Genomic DNA, 21,587 nt, shown 5'->3' with positions numbered 1-21,587 from the left:
TAACTCACAAATTATTTTAACAACCAAGTAAGCATTGTTACTGACATCTTACAGACGAGGAAACTGAGGCCTAAGTATGCATTGAGTTCGTATTTAAACTAAGTGTTATCTGATTCCAAGACTTCTTGTAAACATAAAATAGTAAGCAAAGTAATACACACTGAAAGGGGATAATATTTTGAAATCATGAAACAAATGTACTTTTTACTTTCTCTAAATCATATTAGCCTACAGCTCCCCACTCTTTAACTGATGACATTCAATTCCATAGGGAGTGTATGTGTATATAGTCTCAAACAGAGAGGTCATTGCTTTGGTCTGAGTTTCTATTTAGATTCTTTTTTCAAGCCCTTAAAAGACATAGTCTTGAAAGTCAGCCTTTGTGGAGTGTAAAAATAATTCTTAAGTTGAAACGCTTCCCTTTACATATCAAGAGCAAGGTTTAGATGTCTTTATTAATAGTTTTGCTATAAGATAGTATAGAAAGGATAGAAGATAGAAAGTATAAGAAGATAATTTTTTGCCACATGGGAAAAGTAAAAGCCACTTTGGTGTTCAAAGGAGCTTGCAGCTTGCAGACAGTTGGAAGAGATGGGAATGGGGATAAGATGATGCTAGAGTCCCTGAGGTTACAAAAACTCAAAGAAACTTGACACTTGGAGGTAAAATCCAATATCTACCTATCACTGTTTAAGATTCCAGTTCACTCTAGCTACCTACGAGATCTTGGGAAGGAAACAGATGTTCTATATGAACTAATGGGCATGCATGGGACTTGGCTTAGCATAAGGGAACTGTGGAGTGCAAGCTTCTTAGTAAACAAATATGATGAGAGAAGTCATAGATTTCAACAGTAGGTGACGAGCGGATGTCCACAAGACTAGACAGGTACCACAACATCCAACATATATCTTTATGGTATATTGAGTGACCTGCTCACAGGACAGAAGAGGACAATACTTGCATAAAGTTCTTCTGCTGCTATAAGGAACACTCCCACCAGAATCCCAACATAAACAAATTGGAGTAGAGAAAAGGAGCTTCAATGAGTGAGTGAGTAATAATAGAAAATGTTGAGACAGTAGGAGGAAAACCTGAGATAACTTATGTCTCCTACTCTTAGCTTTAGCTGGTAAAGTTAACAGTTGATATTGAAAAAGATGGCAATTGATCTGACAGGCTGAGAACAGAGATTTAAATTAGCTGTTTGTTTTAACCCTAAATGGGTAAAAAGAAACTGCTTATAAAAAGGTACTTAAACCCTAGAAAAGTGTGTATCTCTTAAATATTAAATGAATTCAGTCCTTGTGGTAAATTTGAACACATACATAGTTAAATAAAGTTTTTAAAATGACATCTTTTTACTCTCAGAAACAAGCCATCTAGAGCACACTTTTACAGTTATCACTTTCAATTGAATTTTTATATTTCTAGGTATTTTATATCTAGAATATAATTGCATGTAAAATCTAGATTGTTCAGTCATACTGGATCTGACACTTCTAAATGTTTAAAATACTTTAACTAATTAAAATAATTTAAATAAAAAATAAAACCATTCATTTAAATTCAACTGCTAATAGGTTATTAATCAAAACCTAAATATTCAAATAGCAAATGCTCAATTTATGTCTTACATGTTTTCCATATATCTATAAATCATAAGCTTGCATATGTGTCTACATAATCTTCTGGGAAGAAACACTTATAAATTGAATTTTACAAAAATAAGTTGTAAAAATACAACCAAGTTACATTTCTCTGTGGCGCTCAGATATTTCATTTGGATTCAAAGAAATATTGGGCCAAGGACACCAGGATATTCAGATAATTTCCAGATAAATTTAAAGAGACTTGCTACATCAATGACTAAAATTCAAATGAGGTCATATAGAACACCTTTCTCAACTATTCTCAAATTCAGGTTAGACAATGACTCTAGGCCACTGGAGACCAGATGCTACAGGAGGAGAATTATTAACTTTATCACTAAATAAATTTTCAGCATCACCTGTCCTAATTAAGAATGAATACAGCAGCATCAAAATAAGTAGATCTATGTTCTCTAAACCTGATTTTAAATTTAGGACATAATATATCTTGAAGTACTTGGATTCTACCTTTGTCAAATGAAGAATAAGAAACAGTTATAGTTATAAATCATTTTTGTTGGTAAGGGCAAGATTGTAATGACCTGACTATCAAGCTAAGGCTATGGCAAGTTTTAGGAACTATCTTTTATTAGCTAAGTACAAAAACAAATGTCTATTAAAAAACAAACAATTGATATTTAAGTTACAGTGGAGATTCCACAGAGAGACCTAAAATCACCATGTGTATAATTTGGGGGGTTGCAGACACCTTCTAGAAAACTAAAATTCTAACAGATTATATATCCTTGGATACAGAAATATAAACTTCTACTATGGCAATTAATCACTGCAGTAATTCCTAAAGGATTTTTTATTGCTGTTGCTGTCTTTGCCTTTGTTTTTCACAGTAAGAGTGACAGATCTCCCTTCCTGGAGCATGTATAAACAAGCATGCTAGATCTAATGTTAACAATGTATATAACTAAAGATATATAATGACTATTCTGAGAAGCACACAATCCAGTTAATATTTTGTTGGGGCTAGGGGCACCTGGATGGCTCAATCAATTAAGCATCTGACTCTGGCTCAGGTCATGATTTTGCATTTCGTGAGTTTGAGCCCCACTTTAGGCTTCGTGCTGACAGTTCAGAGACTACAGCCTGCTTTGGATTCTGTATCTCTTTCTCTCTCTGCTCCTCCCCTACTCATTCTCTCTCTCTCTCTCTTTCTCTCTCTCTTTGTCAAAAATAAACATTAAAAAATTTTTAAAAATATTCTGTTGGGGCTATACTTTCCCAATACGAGTATAATACTTGAATCACAAACACATTAAACATACAAAATTTATATTATTAATTCATTCAAGTGATATTTATTGAAAATTTACAGATACCGTCTCAATGTCAGGTAATATTTTAAGATATACCAGTAAAAAAACAAAAAACAAAAAACAAAAAAACTGTCTCTGCTGCTTTTCTAAGCTTAAGGAACAATAAAATGCATTTAAAAAGATTTATTAGAAGTTTTAAAAAGCATCATAATAGCAATTTACTAAACATGAACTATTCCTGTAAATATATGACGCTTGGAATAGGCAAACCTTATCACATTTGCTCTCAAGACCGTTAAATAATATCTTCTCCAGCTTTCAGAATATTTGGCAAAATAAAATAATCAAAGTAGTGGGGAGCTTTGGACAATTTAGCTTAAAATGCAATTAGTATACAACTGTCCAAGAAAACTAAAACACTAAGAAATGACCACTGGTAATAAACTTTAGACAGTATTGTTTTAGACAATGCTTTCCAAGAGAGGAAAAGTCAACGTTGGTAAGTACTACAATTATAATATTAAGACAAGAATTTCCTCAAGCTTTACAAGGCATTTCGATCAGAGAAAGGTAATATTTTTTTCGGCAGTCATAAAGGTGTTTTTGGGGGTGTACTTATATCTGTTTTCAAAAATGGCTGTTTCAGTAAACATTTTATAACATGGGATTGTATTTCATGGGCTGTGTTTTGATCTGATCCATATAAGAAGCAAATACTTTAAACTGAGACAGTTAGGCTAGTTGCTCCCCAAGCTCTCATGCTGAGTGGAAAGAGCACTACATCTCCATCCAGGAGGTCCAAGAACCATACAATATGAAGTACTAAAGGCATTAAATTCCTTGAGACTCCGTTTTCCATTCTGCAGAGGGGGCTGTGTGAGATACAAATAGAACAATCCGTATGTGAAAGCACTTTGTAAACTGTTCAGTCCTGTACAAAATTGGCACTCTGTTTCTTTCTACCAGTTCTGAGGTTCTGTGGTGGCTGATACATAGAGCACTTTGGTGCCTTTTTTTGCCTTAAAGTCACCTCCCTCTGCCCTCTCGGGATGTTGTGTTGTTGCTTAGTTCCAATAGTCTAGAATTCAATAAATAATGACTACTTCCTCCTCTAAGCACATCACATGTGTTCCTGGACTTTACGACTCATTGAGAAAGAGGCGTTAGAGAGGTATATATAGCAATAAGGAATAGAACCTGGATCCAAACCTAGACAGGCCTTCTGTGAGCTTCTTATACCATTGCCACCTGGTCATGTCAGTCTACTGAGACCAGGGATGGTTCTTATTCATTGTTATATTCACGAAGTCTAATGCTCTGCTCAGCAGTAGGTACTCCATATGTTGATAAAGTGAGTAACTCATCCGTATGTCCGATTTACATTCTTCCTGCAATCAAAACCCATTTTTTCAGGTTTTGATGTTAAAAGATATAAAATACTTGGTTGGTTAACATTTTTATATCAGCTCTCTGTGATGTTTGTATAGTACTATATCTACTTTTGTTATGCTTTTAACAGGTTTTTCCTTGGATTTTAAAAATAGGGTATAATCATGTCTTTACCTTGTACATTTCACTTCTAAATGTTGATGGGGAAAATATTAGAACCATAAAAATTTTCTAGAACTTCTTCCTCATTCCAAGAAAAAAAAAATAAAGGAAAAAAGATCCAGAGTACTTTATTTATTCATATTCCTCCTTGTCTAAAATGAAATTAAGGGGGATTCCAAAATAAAATATAGCATATAGAAATAAATTAATTTTTTAAATGAAGCAACATAAAAAATAGTGATAGCAAAATTAGATGGTGCCAAGAATTAAATTAGCATACAATATGTACCCCCTGAAGTTTCTGGCTTAAAGTAGGATCACAGAGCTTTCTGGAAGAGGGAAAAGGGTTTATTTGCAGGGTTCAGGAGGTACAACAAACAAATTGCTTAAGTCTAATTATACCTGGTATTGATACCAGGGGGACAGTTTTCTGTGGGTCCTCATAGAAAGTTACTGTTTGATGTCATAAACAATCCTCTAAATCATCCTTGTAGTAAACACTGTGATGGATTTTGTAAGGTTGTTTCTAATAATGCACCTCAATAAAGGTGGATGGCTTCTTAGAGGAATATGATGCAATAAAAGGAATTTCACAGAGAATGAGCAGAATGCAGACCAGTGCCAGCTGTGTGGTCTGCCCTAATCCCAGAAGATTTTAGAGTTTCTAGGGAAGGAGTTAAAGCATCAGAAAAATCTGTGAACTTCCTGACAATTGGTGTTGGGGGTGGGGGCAACACTGTGCACACCATAAGTTGTGTTTTTCTCTAAGGAGGCGATAACATCATGAACATTTACCAGATTCTTAGAGGAGGTCAAGAAATGGAAAAATTAAGCACGTTCCCTCAGGAAGCTCTGTAAAAGTTTTTGAGCAAGGAGTTCAGGATAATGGTCACAGAGAGGAAGAGGTTCTATTAGCCAGTTCATTGCAGAGCAAGAGTAGAATGAATTTCCTTTTTTGGAAACTACAGTTTATAAGGACTTCCACTAAGATGTCCATTTAGCAGCACCAAATTCTCTTCTTTTTTTTTATTTAAAAGCTATTTTTAAGTTTATTTATTTATTTAGAGAAAGAGACGCAGAGTGAAAGAGTGTGTGGGGTATGAGCAGAGAGAGAGGGAGGAAAAATTCTAAACAGGCTCTGAGCTGTCAGCACAGAGTCCCATATGGGGTTCAAACTTATAAACTGTGAGATCACAATCTGAGTTGAGAATCAAGAGTTGGATGCTTACTCGGCTTAGCCAACCAGGTGCTAAATTCTCTTCTGAAAGAAATTACCAGTTCTACCTAACACAGAGACAAAATGGGCAATAACACAAATTATATATAATGTTTCTAATATCAACTAAAAAGATATCATGAATGAATATTATGTTTAAAGGATAAAGCAGGGGCGCCTGGGTAGATCAGTCAGTTAAGCATCTGACTTGGGTTCAGATAATGATCTGAGGATCATTCATTTGTGGATAGTTCGTGGATTCGAGCCCCTCATTGGGCTCTGTGCTGTCAGCTAGCTCAGAGCCTGGAGGCTGTTTCAGATTCTGTACCTGTCTCTCTCTCTCTGACCCTCCCCTGCTCATACTGTCTCTCTCTCTCTCAGAAATAAATAAAAACATTAAAAAAATAAATTTTTTTAATGATAAAGCAAGAGGCTCCTGAGTGGCTCAGTCCCTTGAGGGTCTGACTTTGATTTTAGCTGATGGCATCAAGCCCCCACATCGCAACTCTGTGCTGAGCATGGAGCCTGGTTAAGATTCTCTCTCTCCCTTTACCCTTTTCCCCTGCTTCTCTCTCTTAAATAAAATATTTTTAAAAAGTGATAAAGCAAAATTTAAAAGCAAACATTTGATAACTTTGCCACTAATCTTCACTTATTATTTGCAACTTAAACTAAATTTGATTTTATTTCTAGACCTGTGTAGACTCTTATTTATTTATTTATTTATATTTATTTTTTTGATGGAGAGAGAGAAGATGAGCAGGGGAGGGGAGAGAGATAGAGAGAGACAGAGAGAATCCCAAGTAGGCTCTATGTTGTCAGTGTGGAGCTTGACAGGGACTTGATCTCACAAATGTGTGATCATGACTTGAGCTGAAATCAAGAGATGGACAACTTAACCAACTGAGCTATCCAGGCCCGTTACTTTATTTTTTTAATGTATAACTTCATTCATTATTTGTTCTTAAAATTTTTATTCAATTTATTTAAACAAAAAATAAATAGCTTGACCTAAATGATGAGTTTTGTGTAAAGTCAAGACTAGTCAATAACTAGAGATAAAGAATTGATGGATGTTCTTCATATTTATGAATTTTTTAAAGTATAATTTATAATTATTTCTTTACTGAGCTTGGGTAAAATATATTTTCAAAATCTTTTATTCTCTTGGGGTGCCTAGGTGTCTGAGTTGCTTAACAGTCCAACTTTGGCTCAGTCATTATCTCATGGTTTATGACTTAGAGCCCTGTATTGGGCTATTTGCTACCAACTCAGAGCCTGCTTCAGATCCTCTGGCTCCCTCTCTCTCTGCCCCTCTGCTCTTTGCTCACTTTCTCTCTCTTTCTCTCAAAAATAAATACACTTAAAAAATATTTTACTCTATGGGGCTATTATAATTACATTAGGATAATTCAATTGGGAAATTATGAAGATAACCACTACAGCAACCTTAAACAAATTCCCTGGAAAAAACTGTTTTCATGATTAAAAACCATCTTTTATGTAAAATTTTCCATTCCTTGCTACTCTAGTGAAATTTAGTTTGATTTAGTAGAAATTGGTGTTTCTTTTTTTAAAATTGTTTTAAGATCGAGCATGAGTTGGGGGGAGGGGCAGAGGGAGAGAGAGGAGCACACTGATCCTGACACAGCTGGATCCCACGACCTTGGGATCATGACCTAAGGTGAAATCAAGAGTCAGATGCTCAATGGACTGAGCCATCCAGGTGCCCTAAGAAATTGCTTAATTCCCAAAACTATGTTCATAATTTACTCTTATTTCAAAGTTTGTTTATCAAATCTCTGGGAAAACCACTCAAGTTTTCTAGGACTTTGTTGTTAGTTTATTACTTTTTTAACACTCAAAATGAGAAATTAGATTTCAACAATAATTTTGAAAATCTCCTCCAGATTATAAAGTTGGTGATTAATATTGCAGAGATAAAAGTAATCTGAAAGACATGTAATAGATGTGAAAATTAATATGGAGCTTATCCTACAGCAGGTGCTCAAAAGACATTTAATGAGTGAATATATAAGGAACCATAACATAAATTAATTTCAATGATCTGATTTTATCAAAAGCATGAAATTATTTAAAGATTAGACATAAGATAATTTAAAAACATTCATATTTTGAGGCTCAAATTATGAAAATAATAAAGTGTAAAAATTTTGTGTTTTTTTTAACTCTGTCCTTTTTGGGAGGTGAGAATGGTTTATAATTATTTTCTTCCATTAAAAGAAGTGTAGGTCACAAATGAATAATATCATCCTGGGATATTAAAGATATATAATCATGATAATATAAAATGAATATCATAAGGTAAGAAAAGCATATTTTAAACTGCTAAAAAACAGAAATTGAAGAAAAAGGATGTTAATTAAAGAATCAGTTGATTTAACTCTTTAAACAAGTTTTAAAAGTCATATGGCTAAAATGCTGAGAATTCTCAGCAGTATTTACCTCTTTCAGTTTCTTACCCGTCAAAGTCTTTCGGCTAACTGAGGATATGTTTGTTGTAAGAGGTGTTTTTTTTTGCTTATTCTTATTTTCTAATTTATTTTCAATAAGTATCTATAATTATGAAAATAAATTCTGTTCAAATATATAAAAACTGCAATCTTAAGTATTGAACAAGTAACAAAATAAAATATACACTTAGTTTACTATTTTCTCTAATTTGCTCTGATTCATTTACATTTGGTTGGAGAAATGGCAATACAGCATAAGTTTATTGAGTAGCTGCACATTAAATTACATTATCCCACTTATCCTTTCTTTTTTCTTTCTTTCTTGTTTATCCTTTTGGAATGAAGAAGCAAAATAGGAAATTAAAGTAGAAAAAATAATCTCCCTTGTAGTCAGGTTGGAGGTATAAAGTAGCTCAGTTCCAGGCTTCCTGGAGAGAGCAGTGACATGTACACTGGAGACTTTTCCCAGAATATAGATAGGACTCTGAGCATCTCTGAAAATCTGCTATCACTTTTATGTATTTATTTATGAGACTTTCCCTGACTAATTTCCATTTCCTACGAGACAAGGGGAATCTGGGTAAACATTTACTCAATTACTTTAAAGTCACAAAATATATTTATCAAAATTTTCATTTCAGCCTCATATCTAATTACTTAACATGCTTCTTTAAACATAGTTATTAGTCAATAAATATATGTTGATTCCATGAACATTTCATTATGAAAATCAACAAGGCCAAAAGGAAAATGTGGATCAGATACTCTTTTTTATTTAATCATTTTTTTCACTGACTTAAATTTACCACTAAATAGGCAAAAATGTTAAGTAAAATATAGTATTAAAATACATAAAATACATTTTATAGCCAGAATTAAATAAATGCCTTTTTTTTAAGTTTACTTATTTATTTTGAGAGAGAGAGAACAGTGTGGAGACCCAAGTGGGGCTCAAACTCACGAACGGTGAGATCATGACCTGAGCTGAAATCAATAGTCGAATGCTTAACCAACTGAGTCACCCAAGTATCCCTTTTTAAAAAACTCTGTATTATTTATATATTTTTTAGATATCAATATGTTTAATATGTTTTTATCCATTTGTATGGATAAGCAAAATTTGTTTTTAAAAGCGTATATCCCTAATATTCTGGATTATTTTGGCTGCTTAATTCACTAAATAGAGAAATCAGATAGTAGAACTTAGAGTTCCTAAATCTAAAATCAAATCTATTAGTAATATGTGATATGACATTATGAAGTTCATGGGTTTTCTTATAAGGTGATTTGCCTAGTAAAAATATATCAGAACCCAGGAATTTCTATTTTATTGAATGTGAAGAAGGTAAGAATATCTTTAGGGGGAAAAAACAGGTATCAAGTAGCAAAGATTAACCCTGAATTTTTCAGGAAGAAGAACATCATAAAAACTTAAATGGATTAAAATAATAAAAATAGTATTAAAATGCCTTAAACTTGTCTTATCCAAAATTATTATTTTTCATGGTGACAGCTTTATGACTCATAGATTAAGAAAATAATTATGTATATCAGATTATTTATTGCATCCAATTGTCAGGTGAATATCACATTCAAATGTTGCTGAGATATTCCAGTCTTTTATATGAGATGTACAATTTAGGTAAAAAATAGTATAGAGAAATGTCATATTCCTTATAATGAAAAATTGAGCCCAGAAGAATCAAATTATTTGAGGCCTGGGGTATTACGATAGTTTAGACAAAACTCTAAAAACTGAAATTTCAGGATACTCTGTATGTTGTAAGTGGAGAATAAGCTGACAATTTGTTAAAAGTCCATTTCAGAAATTTTTCTGTGACTTTTAATATTTCTATGACTCCTGACTACAATTAGTTTTGTTTACTTTGTGACTCAGCCAAGTTTCAGTATTAATTTATGAAGCTAGACTAGTCAAGAGAAACCTCTTCAAAATTAAGCAAACAGATGTCCGCTGATACTGTCTGCTGAGTAATTATTTACATCAAACAATTAGTTGAATTTGTGTAAACAGTAACTTAGACTTTTAGATCTCTTGGCATAATTTTGTAGCTTAAATATCCAGCAATATTTTCCTATCGGATGAAAGAGCAAATATTTAGGGATGAAATATATTTAATACAATATATGTCCATATTCAGAGTTACTTCCTCATTGTAATCTGCATAGCCATGTTTTGAATGTGATAATAAGCTATTATACCTATAGTTTACAAAGAGATTTCTATTCTACCCTTTTTGGAAAAAGTTTGTCCTGGAATTAGATAGATTAAGATTACATGTGAATGTTTTGTATGATAGCACTCAGAAATCATTTATGAGTCAAGAGGGTCCATGTGGTCAGCAATTCAGGCACAGCATCCAGGTGTATTGAGACAGTGTTGTTTCTCTGAACATAACTAACAATCATATAACATTATCATACCTGATAAGCTGTATGGACTGGCTGCTGCCTTAGAAGATGGTTCCATTTCCCAGATCAGAATATGGTGGACTGCTTGGGGCTTGATAAATTCTAAGCTTGTGTTGTTTTCCGCAACTCGCGAGTAAAGAACAATTGTGGGAAATAGTGGTGTGTGCAACCTTTACAGTGCCTATCTACTAAAAATTTATTAGGAAAATGGTTTGGAATTTCTTCTGTCTGAAAAAAGAAAACATGAAAAATAAACTTCAAAATATCAAAAAAGATGTAATGTAGAAAGTGGCTAAACTCAGAACCGCCTTAAATCAGGTTCAACTGTACTCAGCAAAATTTCACACCCAAAGTATGAGCTATTTGAGTTATTTTCCTCTTTCTATGGGGGGTTTATCTGTCATTCTTCTCATTTTAGTCATAAGTATCACAGTCAAGAGTTTCCAGGCAGCGGTACACATTCTTTCACATGTTTTTCTCTGTACTTTTTTTTATCGCTTTTCTTGCTCCTTTTTATTGGATTTATATACAGTGCATAATCCACCATGAACATGTATATGTGCACTACATTTAAGGACTGGATTTGTCTTGGTGAAACAAAATACCATAATAATACGGTATTAGAGTAAATGGAGAGTATGTTTTTCTCCAACATAAACTTACAACACGATACAGGCATTCAGGTCTAATGCAATGACTTAAGACATCAGAGTACAGGCCTTTTAGATCCTTTTAGATTTTTCAAGTTTCAAAATGGATTCTGCAGCTTCAACCTTCATGTCTTCATTGCATGCAAAAGGTAGATGGATATGTGAAAGTCAAAAAGGGCACAGGCCTGTTGAATCTGCCTAATTTAAAGATGCTTCAATTTATATTTAACCCACATTGTTCATAACAGTGGGGCATGCACAACACTGCTTGCAAGAGAGGCTGAGATATGGTATTTTCAATGGAATATATTGACATTCTCAATCAAATTGTGAATTTAGGCAAATAATGTGTATTCCCTAAGCCTAAATTTCCTCAGTTCTAGAAGTTTACCTCTTCCTGTCTATAAACATTAAATGAATAGTAATTGAAAATGCAAGTGAACTATCCACAAAATGCACATGTAATCACAATTCAATTTATATGTTTACATAAAGTGAGTTTTACGGTATAGACTGTTTTGTGTCTAATAAATACAAATGAAAAATAACTGCCATATTTTCCAAATATATTAAAATGTATGGAATACTACAATGAATTTCAAGCACTCTAATTCCTGTCAGGAATTTAATTTTTATACTTATTCAAATCTGAGAAATAATAATCAGAGTATCAGTAAATAACATGTAATAGAAAAATATGTATGAAATAATTTATATTTTATAGATATTCATACTTGCACTTTAGGAGGTAAACACTAGCTTAACATACCATATTGGTTATTTTTAGCACTTTTGATTTCATTGTCATTTTTTAATGCACCATTTAACATATAATTTCCTTTGCTTTAATATTTTAGCTTATCTTTATAAAGTTTTACAGAAAATTAGTGAAAACTAGCAAGTTGAAAATCATGTATATTTTGGCATTTGTCATAAAGAAGTGTTTTTCAGTTTTTTTTAAGAATTATTTCCATCTGGCCCAGTAAGTATAGAAGTGACACCAGCGAAAATGAAGAATTAGAACAAATAAATGAAAACATTAGTTTCCATTTCCGTATTAAATTTCCAGTGAATCAAATTCTCTCTACATGAAACTGGTTTTACATAAAAAACAAAAATGTATTAAACATAAGAGACTCTCAAATACAGAGGACAAGCAGAGGGTTGCTGGAGCGGAGGTACGTTAAGGGATGAGCTAAATGGGTGATAGGCATTAAGGAAGGCATTTGCTGGAATGAGCCCTGGGTGTCCTATGTGACTGATGAATCACTAGGTTCTACTCTGAAACCAATACCACACTGTATGTTAACTACCTTGATTTTAAATAAATAAATTTTTAAAAATGTATTAAACAAACTGTATTTTCACTGAAAATATTTTCTCATCTAGCTGCTAGTGACATACCGCAAGATGGAGAGAAAACAAATGTTAAAAATAACTTAAGATATCACTTTGAGAGTTCTGTACACAAAACCTGACATAGATTAGAATGATTATTAAGTATGTGTGCTATACTGTTTTATAAACTTCATCTTAACAGCATTTTTTAAAAAAAAAAACCTAAGTGCTCATAAGATGTCACAATTAATTATTTACTCATGGCAGATTGAAACCTAATTAGACTTTCTGTGTGGGCAAATTTTCTCATTAGAGTAACTAGCAACAGTTTGAAACAACTTTTGATAATGTCAGAGTGCATGTCTATTTTGATCACTTTTATCACCAATATGTAGCATAGTTTTTACCCAGCATGTAGTCAGTGCTCAACAAATAGTTGCTAAATTAATGCATGAGTTAGTAAATGAATAAATAAAGGACATATTTATAGAGTAAGATTCAAAATTTTAAAATGGTATGTTAATCCTTGTGTAAAACAGTATGGCCCTTGTCAAAATCATTTATCACTCAGACACAGGCAACTTTCATTATTATGTTTAATTACTGCAGATTGCCTTGCTTCTTTACCTGACCTCAGTAAAAATAATGTAGCTTAAAAAAAAACCCTTAAAATTTAGAATGAGTGTCCTAAAATCATGANTAAATTTATAATATTTAAAATATTTTAGAATTTAAAAATTTTAGAATTTAGAACTCAAAAATTTTCAGCTGCCTTTAAAACTATATATTTTTCTATACAGAACACTACTTCTGAGTGTGTAGTCTTTAATTTTTAAAAATAATTCTCTGCTTCATAGACTTTCTGATGAACCACCAAAGAATGGGGGGAGTGTATATGCTCCCCATTAGAAAATATTCATGAGGAAATCCTCCTACTCCTGGATGACAAGTAATACTTCCCAGCGATCTTAGTAACTCGTATTTCAAATTTATTTAAAAAACATGTACTACTATCAGGCATAATATCATTTTGTCTTTAATACTGGCATGTACCTAGTTTTGGAAGGTACTTTCTATCAAAATATGTAATGAAAATATACAGGAAAACAACACAAGTGTCAGTGTGGAACCCAGAACGAGTTAACACGATTTTCCATTTCAGTGGGGTCAAAAGCTTTCGGCATGGCTCTGATTTAATATAAGCATTAAAAAATGGCTGAGATTTTGACAGGTAGAGTTATAAAAGGGCACTTTCTAATCAGAGGAAGTAGTATTACCCAAAGTGGGAAAGTGAAGGCTGCTGAAGCCCAGGAACATATAAGAGGAAAGACAAATTTAAAGCTGGTCCCCGGCATATTAGTAACATCTTGAATGCTAAAATTCAGATAAATTCTTAACTTAACAGGCAGTGGGAAATCAGTAAGAGTCTTGAGAAGTGGGGAAATATGATCTGAGCTATATTGTAGGGAGCTTCAATTGCATGAAAACATAAGGTGAGACAAGGAGGAGGCAATGACAAAAGTTAAAAGCTCCCCAAGAAGTTTAAAGCGATAACTTTTTTTGAGGTAGTAAACCAATGTTTTGTTCCCCGTAATTCCTAGGCCCTAATAGTCTTGTGACTCTCCCATTAATTGTTTCAATGGTACTTATTACTTGGTGACAAATCACTGCATGAAGCCAAGAATAAGGAAGTCGTTATTCAACTTGGAGGTGCAGAAGGGTCTTCCTGAGACATAGCAAAAGTGTCTTTTTAAAGTCTTAAAAACCCCTGTGTGTGTGTGTGTGTGTCAGAGAGAGAGAGATTGAGAGAGAGATAGAGAGAAAGACAAAGAAACAGAGAGCTTTTAAATTCTCAAAATTTCCCATTACATCACAGGAAAATTTCAGTAAACTGAACACAAAATTTTACCACGTGCCATAAGATGAGAGGATGTACAATATTATGATAATGAAGCAGAATTTCCTTTAAAGATAAACGGGGGGAAATGTTTACCAAGTAGGAAGAAAGTGAATAAATGTGAAAATGTGAAGATTGCAATTCTAGAAGAAAGATGATTGGTGATTTTTCTGAAAAGGGACCCAGTAATACCATACCTCTCCCATGAGCTACAAAAAGATCCTGTCTTGCAGGGTGTTCCGTACCAACAAGGATAATCCTCACAGAGTAATAATATAGTTAGACAAGGAAGGGCATAAGATGGTACTCAGTGCATTTTAAACTTCAAATAGCACATGTAATATTAGCTGATAGATATTCAACTGATTTCTAAGTACAAAATATTATTGCTCCTTTGCTGCTTTGAGGGAGAAGCATTCAGTACTGGTGCTTCTGAATCTGAAGCAAACACTGAAATATCCTCTGATCTAATACAAATCTGTCGTTTCTTTCACCAACACAGTAAGCTCAATAGATGTACATATCAGATTCAATAGTTATTCTTACGAAATCCATCTTTCCTAGAAGTGGAATATATTACTTTCAACTCTGTTCTATAACTTAGCACAGATTCAGTGTAAGTAAAGAAGAGATCCTTTTATTGTGTGAAAACAAAATGGTTTCATCTAGTAACTTGGAGATCTCCTCTGCTGTGTTCTCTACTAAACATAAGAAGACTTTGAAGAAAAGACATGGATGATCAAAAAGTAGTTTGACTTATTATGCTACCTGTAAAGGAGAATACGCATATGCCAGAAAGATAGGGTTCTCAGATTGGGTGCCGTATTTAGGCCATCAGGTTTGACATTTCATTTGCAATAAAAGTTACAAGTGCTAGAAAGACGAGACCCAGCCAAGTGCGAGTAGGTTCTCAAAGTGCTGTCCCTGACATTACCATATAGATGGAGATATAAATATAAATGAAGCATGTCATTACCTGTTGCATCAAATTGTATTTGATGTTCAGTTTAAGATTTCTGCATATTGAATGTCAAAAACAACAAAAAAGAAAGTAACTGCCTTTATTATAGATCAAGTAACACATTTAAATCTGAAGAGAAAATCAAAGAAACTCACTATTGTAAAGTGGATCACCCGAATAAACACAACACAGTAATATATAATTTGACAAAAATAAATGCCTTATGATATAAAGCTGCTGGACTCAGGTGAAAGAGGGAAATCAAAAATATTTTATTGCTTGGGGCGCCTGGGTGGCTTAGTCGGTTAAGCCTCCGACTTTCGCTTAGGTCATGATCTCTCAGTTCGTGGATTGGAGCCCCGCGTCAGGCTCTGTGCTGACTGCCAGCTCAGAGCCTGGAGCCTGTTTCAGTCTGTGACTCCCTCTCTCTCTGACCCTCCCCTGCTCACGCTGTCTCTCTCTCTCTCTCTCTCATAGAAATAAATAAAACATTTAAAAAAATAAAAAAAAATATTTTATTGCTTGTTAATTTCAATCTATAGCATTAAGTATTTTCTTTCTCAATATTTTCTAAAAATGACTAAGAGTTCTAAAGTTCTGCAAAATAAGTCTGGTTCTGAACAATAACAATATAATTTTGGCTGCTCATGGATATCAACAAGCATAAACATAAGACTATTCCATCTAAAGTGATTCATTTATCCATAAGGGAAAGATACATAAGAATTAGAGGCAGATTGAATATGAGCAAGGTCTGGGCTGTTTGGTAGATTAAATGGGTAACACCCCACATCAGAGACTGATTGAACTCTTCATGTAAAAGGAAAGAGTGAACACAATTAGAAGAAAAAAGGTTCAGACTTTATCTGTAAAGAATCATATAGTAAATATTTTAGCCTTGTGGACCATAGTGCTTGCCACAACTACTCTGTCATTGAAGTAGGAAAGTAGTGACAGACAATTTGTAAATGTCTGTAATGGGCAGGTCTATGTTTTAATACATTTTATTTAAGGATGCTAACTTTTGAATTTTGTATGATTTTGTGTGTTTTCAAATATTTTTATTTACTTCTTTTTAGCCATTTAAAAATATAAAAAAAATCTTATCTTGAAGACCATATAGAAACAGAAAACAAGCAGCAAGCTACATTTTGCCCACTGGCTACCATTTGCTGACCCCTGTTCTAGATCTATGATGATTCCTGATTTTCTAAATAAAGTGCTTACTACTATAATCCTCTACAGAGACTCTATATGACCAGCAATATCTCAACCCAGGGATAATAAGGGAATATAATGAGAAATTTTCTAGTAAATAGGCTCACAGGAGGTAGAAGGAAATGACATGGGAATGAGAAAGCTTAAGTATTAAAAAAAATACAGGAGGTAAAGACTGCTGAGTGATAACAGACAGTAGCTAATATATTGGATAAAATTTAGGGAATAAAATATTGGAGACCTCAACAAAGTAAAAGGAAATATGAAAAAGTGTTAAATAAATTAAATTACCAAGAGTATATGAAATAATAAAGATGACAAAAATAATAACAATTATCATCATCATCATCATCATCATCCTACTATGAGAGGCAGTTTACATAGCAGGTAAGAGCAGAGATTTTAGAGTTTAACTATATCACTTCAGCTTTGCCCTATCACTTACTTTAGGCAAGTTACTTAAACCATGTGTCTTAGTTTCCTAATCTATAAATAGGGATTATACCTACCTCAAAGAGTTGTGTAAAGATTAAATAAATTAATATATGTAATACATGTGGAATAGTATTTAGCATAGTAAGCTCTGTATATGTGTTTGTGAGTATCGATATAATTTTTTATCTGTGTAATTTTTATCTATGTAATGATGACTTGAAGAAATTTTACTTATATAATGTTTTTAAGATTAGGAAATTAGGTATATGGTATATTTTTACTCTTTTATACATATATAAACCCAGTAAAAGTAATTTTAAAAAATTAAATTGAGATTTGTAAACTTAACCTAACAATTTAGTGGCAAAAATTATACTCAGATATTATTCTTATAGGTAAAGCTCTATAGGGGAGCATTATTATAACAATAAAGATGTCAAAAGTGGTTTGCATTTCTTCTTAAAGATTCAGCACTCTCTAAGTTAAAAGAGACACACAGTTTTTATAACAAAAAGTTAATTTTAAAGTTTAGTGTAATTTCACTTTCTTACAAGGGTACTTTACACAATGGAAAAACTGAATAAATGAGAAACAAAGCTAATTTTTGATAATTATAACTTATTTGGTTATTATAAATACTGAGTGGCAATTATAAGCTCCCTGAAAAGGAAACCTAAGGAAAAACAAACAGTAATGCTGCAAATTAATTTTTTTGTTAATTTGGATTTTATGCTAAGTAAAATGGGAAGTTAGTGAAGGGTTTTCAGCAGGTGTGTGAAATGTTTAATTTGTAGTTTAAAACATCTCTGACTGTTCTTCCAAAGATGGTAGTCAATAAGAGGCTGTTACAATAGCTAAAGTGAAAGATGATGGTAGTTCGAATTAAGGGGTAGTGAAAATGACAAGTATTTCATTGGATATTAAATATGTTTAAGATACACATTTTTACATGTGACCAGGACTTGGAGATAGATTGGATATAAAGATGATCATGTAATCTACTGATGTGGGAGACACTCTTATAAAAGGACCAGGCTTGAGGACAAAAGCCAAGATTTCAGTGACAACCAAGTTAATTCCGACATAAACAAGAGCTAACACATGAGTGTTGCGGAAGACAGATTTAGCCTATAGATAAACACTTGCAAGTAAGTGGCATACAAATGTGTGCCTGCCTGGGGCAGAAAGGAGGGATGACAGGACAAGTAATAATGGCCCTAACACTCTAGAGTCCACTATAATCAAAGATTGAAACTGAAGGCAGATCAAAGTGATTTTTTAAAGACTAAACTGAAGATCAGTATGGAAGAAAATACAGAGCAGAGGAGAGACTTTTTTTTTTAATTAGAGATACATATCCTGATAAGTCAATTGAAGGAATAAGATGAAGATGTAGAAGGATGGAGGAATAAATCAAAAGGTATCCCAGAAAAGATGTCAGCAAATTAAATTTAGGGCATAAGTGAAGAAACTGTCTTCACAAGAGGAGGAACATGTTTTTCATTTGACAGACAGAAAACATGTGCATATGCAGGTAGATTTATAGGCTTGGCTTTGGAAAGATGAAGAACTTCCTGTTTTATACATTTTATTTATGGTTAGTCTTCTCAGTTGGACCCTTGCCATTGTTCAGTATTTCAGAAGACTGTAAAACTTTTCTTTTTTTTAAAAACCTCTGCAACTATTAGTTTATTAGTATCATCTAAAACTCAGATGTTCAGTATTCCTCCTGAAATTACATAAACAATTGCAAATGGAAAGAATCCAAGTCAAAATTATATAACAAAACAGCACCCCATCACAAAAGCGTGTAAAATTACAAGAACGCTATTTTAAAACACTGGCACTTTACGAGAATGATAATCTCAAAAACCACAAAATTGCCAAATTGTTCCCTAAACTTCTAAGTAGACAAACATGACTCTAATGAATGAGTTTGGGTTTTGTAAAGAAAAATGAAATTCAAATCCAATAACTCCTACTGAAATACAAAGTTTTAAGCATCTTCTTCCCCTCAGGCCTATTTGATTTATATAAAGGAGTAAACTACTATATGGGAAAATATACTGGATTTTAAATGTGGCATACAGTTTAGAAGTTGGCCTAATTAATTAAAAACACCTTTAAGGGAGAGTCAAGTTTCCTAAGAAATCTGTGTTTAGATAAATAGGAGAAGTTTTTTTTTTCTAGAGCCTTTGCTGGGACTAATGTCAACAAAAAATTCAATATGGCAGTCTTCTATTTTAAGCTCATGCTTTTGGGGATATATTCTCAGGTCTTCTTTAATGAGGGAACTGCAAATATAAGTCCTATTACATGGTAGTGGGAGTTAAAGAATGTAGAGTCCTCATGTAAAGATGAGAAGATAACTTTTCTCTTAGTCCATCAAGGACAGACTTTCAAAATGTTTGATTCTACTAATCCCATGCTGTGAATAGACTGGTTACTCTTCACTTTATCAATGTGACTGGGCTACGTGAAATCTGTTATCAACTGATTAAGACTGGAGTTTCAGTTAAGGATGAAAACAGTCTCAATTCAACTTTTATTACCCTCATCATGAGTATGCAGGGTGCAGACAAAGCCTTTTTATCAGCAAACTATATGAAAAGATAAACACTGTAATAATCCATGTGATCCAAAATGGGCAAAAGACTAGCTTCCGCTCAAGAAGAAAAATTTCAGACCTATGGAAAGGACAACAATACTAATAAAATAAAATTGTATTTACTTAGAAGCATTCAGAATGTCAACAAAACAGCTGCAACTTTTTTTTTTTTTGCAATTACAGAGTGGTATTCAGTTAACAGAGCAACAATTATTTTGTATAAGCTGCATCAGAGACAACTGAAGATGAAAAAACTACCATCCTGATATTTAAGTAATTTGTGCTGTGCACCGACAAGAACCTGCTTTAAATCTCCATGCCAGTTTACAACCCCCACACTGTACCAGGCAAGATTAGTGGCTATTGAAAACACCACCAGGACAGGGCTATCTAAAGAGACATCCTGTAGTGTGTTAATTATACAAAAAAAAGACACTGTACAGGTAAAATCAAATCTTAGCCTTACATTTCAATTTTTTTCTTTAAAAGGAATGAGTTGTGTACAAGGGGGTTAAATGCTTGTATAACTTTTCTTAAATTAAAATTAATTAAAATGTATTCTTTTGATGTCTCTAAAAATGCCTTGAGAAAATGAAATTATATTGTGAAATTATAGGGAGATCAGAAGTATAGTACAGAAAAATTTTAAATTTCCAAAATCCAAAGAGTAAGGAATTTTTCATTATTAGAAAAAGTGAAGCACAGAGTAATGGTTTAACAGATATTCTGATGAATACAAATAAGCATCTAATGGGTGATCGGATTGGATAACATCTAAGGATAGCATTTATTCATTTTTAAGTGTTGGATTTGTATTGTAATCTGTTTTTAATTCTTACAATGGAAAATTCCAAATATATGCAATCATAAAATAGTACAATGAACCCAAATGTGGCTCTTATTCAGTTTCAACAATGAACAATTCATGCGTACTACATACCTATATCTCCAACTAACTACTCTTTATATTATTTTGAATTTATCCCAAATATTATTTCTAAAAGATAAGGATCTTAAAAAGAAACAGTTTTATTTGCATAAGTTAAAATATTTATAATTTAATATTATTAAATTATTGTTTTCAATTTACATTATTATTGATATTAATATTATATGTGAAACTTTCCAATTTTTTACAACAATGTCTGCTTCTTTTTTTAAATGTTTATTTATTTTTGAGAGAGAAAGAGAGAGCATGTGCACACAACAGCGGGGTTGGAGCAGAGAGAGAGAGAGACACAAAATCTGAAGCAGGCTCCAGGCTCTGACCTGTCAGCACAGAGCCCGATGTGGGGCTTGAACCCACAAACTTGAGATCATGACCTGAACTGAAGTCCAACACTCAACTGACTAAGCACCCAGGTGCCTTAAATTTTTCAATTTTTAAGGATGTTTTCAAGTACGAGTTTCTAGATTTCTAACCAAATATGGCGTTTTTTTGATAAATTTTCTTTATAGGAATTTGTCACTCATTCCAAATTCTATATATTGACGTTTCTTTATTTTTGATAGGTTCTCTTTCCCCTTTAATACTGTTTCATTTTGTAACTTAATTTTTTTATAGTTTCATCAAGAGACTAACAGAATAGAGGGAGATATAATTAATTATGCTCAAATATATGAAGACTTATCAAAGAGAAGTAAAAGCTAGTTTGTTCTGTATCAATCCATAAGACAAAACTAAGATCATTGGCTGAAAGTCACAGGAGAGCTGACCTTCTCTCCATGTTCATGAATCTCAAATTATATCTTCATCTGTGGTATCTCAACAGAACTATCAGCTCATATTTTCAAAGTTCTTGGCATTTGCAAAGGAATGCCTGATAGGTATCTCAAATTTACCATGAACAACCCTTAGAATTATGGCATACTATTGTAAGCCTCTA

Source organism: Crocuta crocuta, unplaced genomic scaffold (assembly GCF_008692635.1).
Source record: "Crocuta crocuta isolate KB4526 unplaced genomic scaffold, BGI_CrCroc_1.0 scaffold83, whole genome shotgun sequence".
NCBI classification, from domain to species: domain Eukaryota; kingdom Metazoa; phylum Chordata; class Mammalia; order Carnivora; family Hyaenidae; genus Crocuta; species Crocuta crocuta.
Note: the sequence above shows the minus strand (reverse complement) of the source record.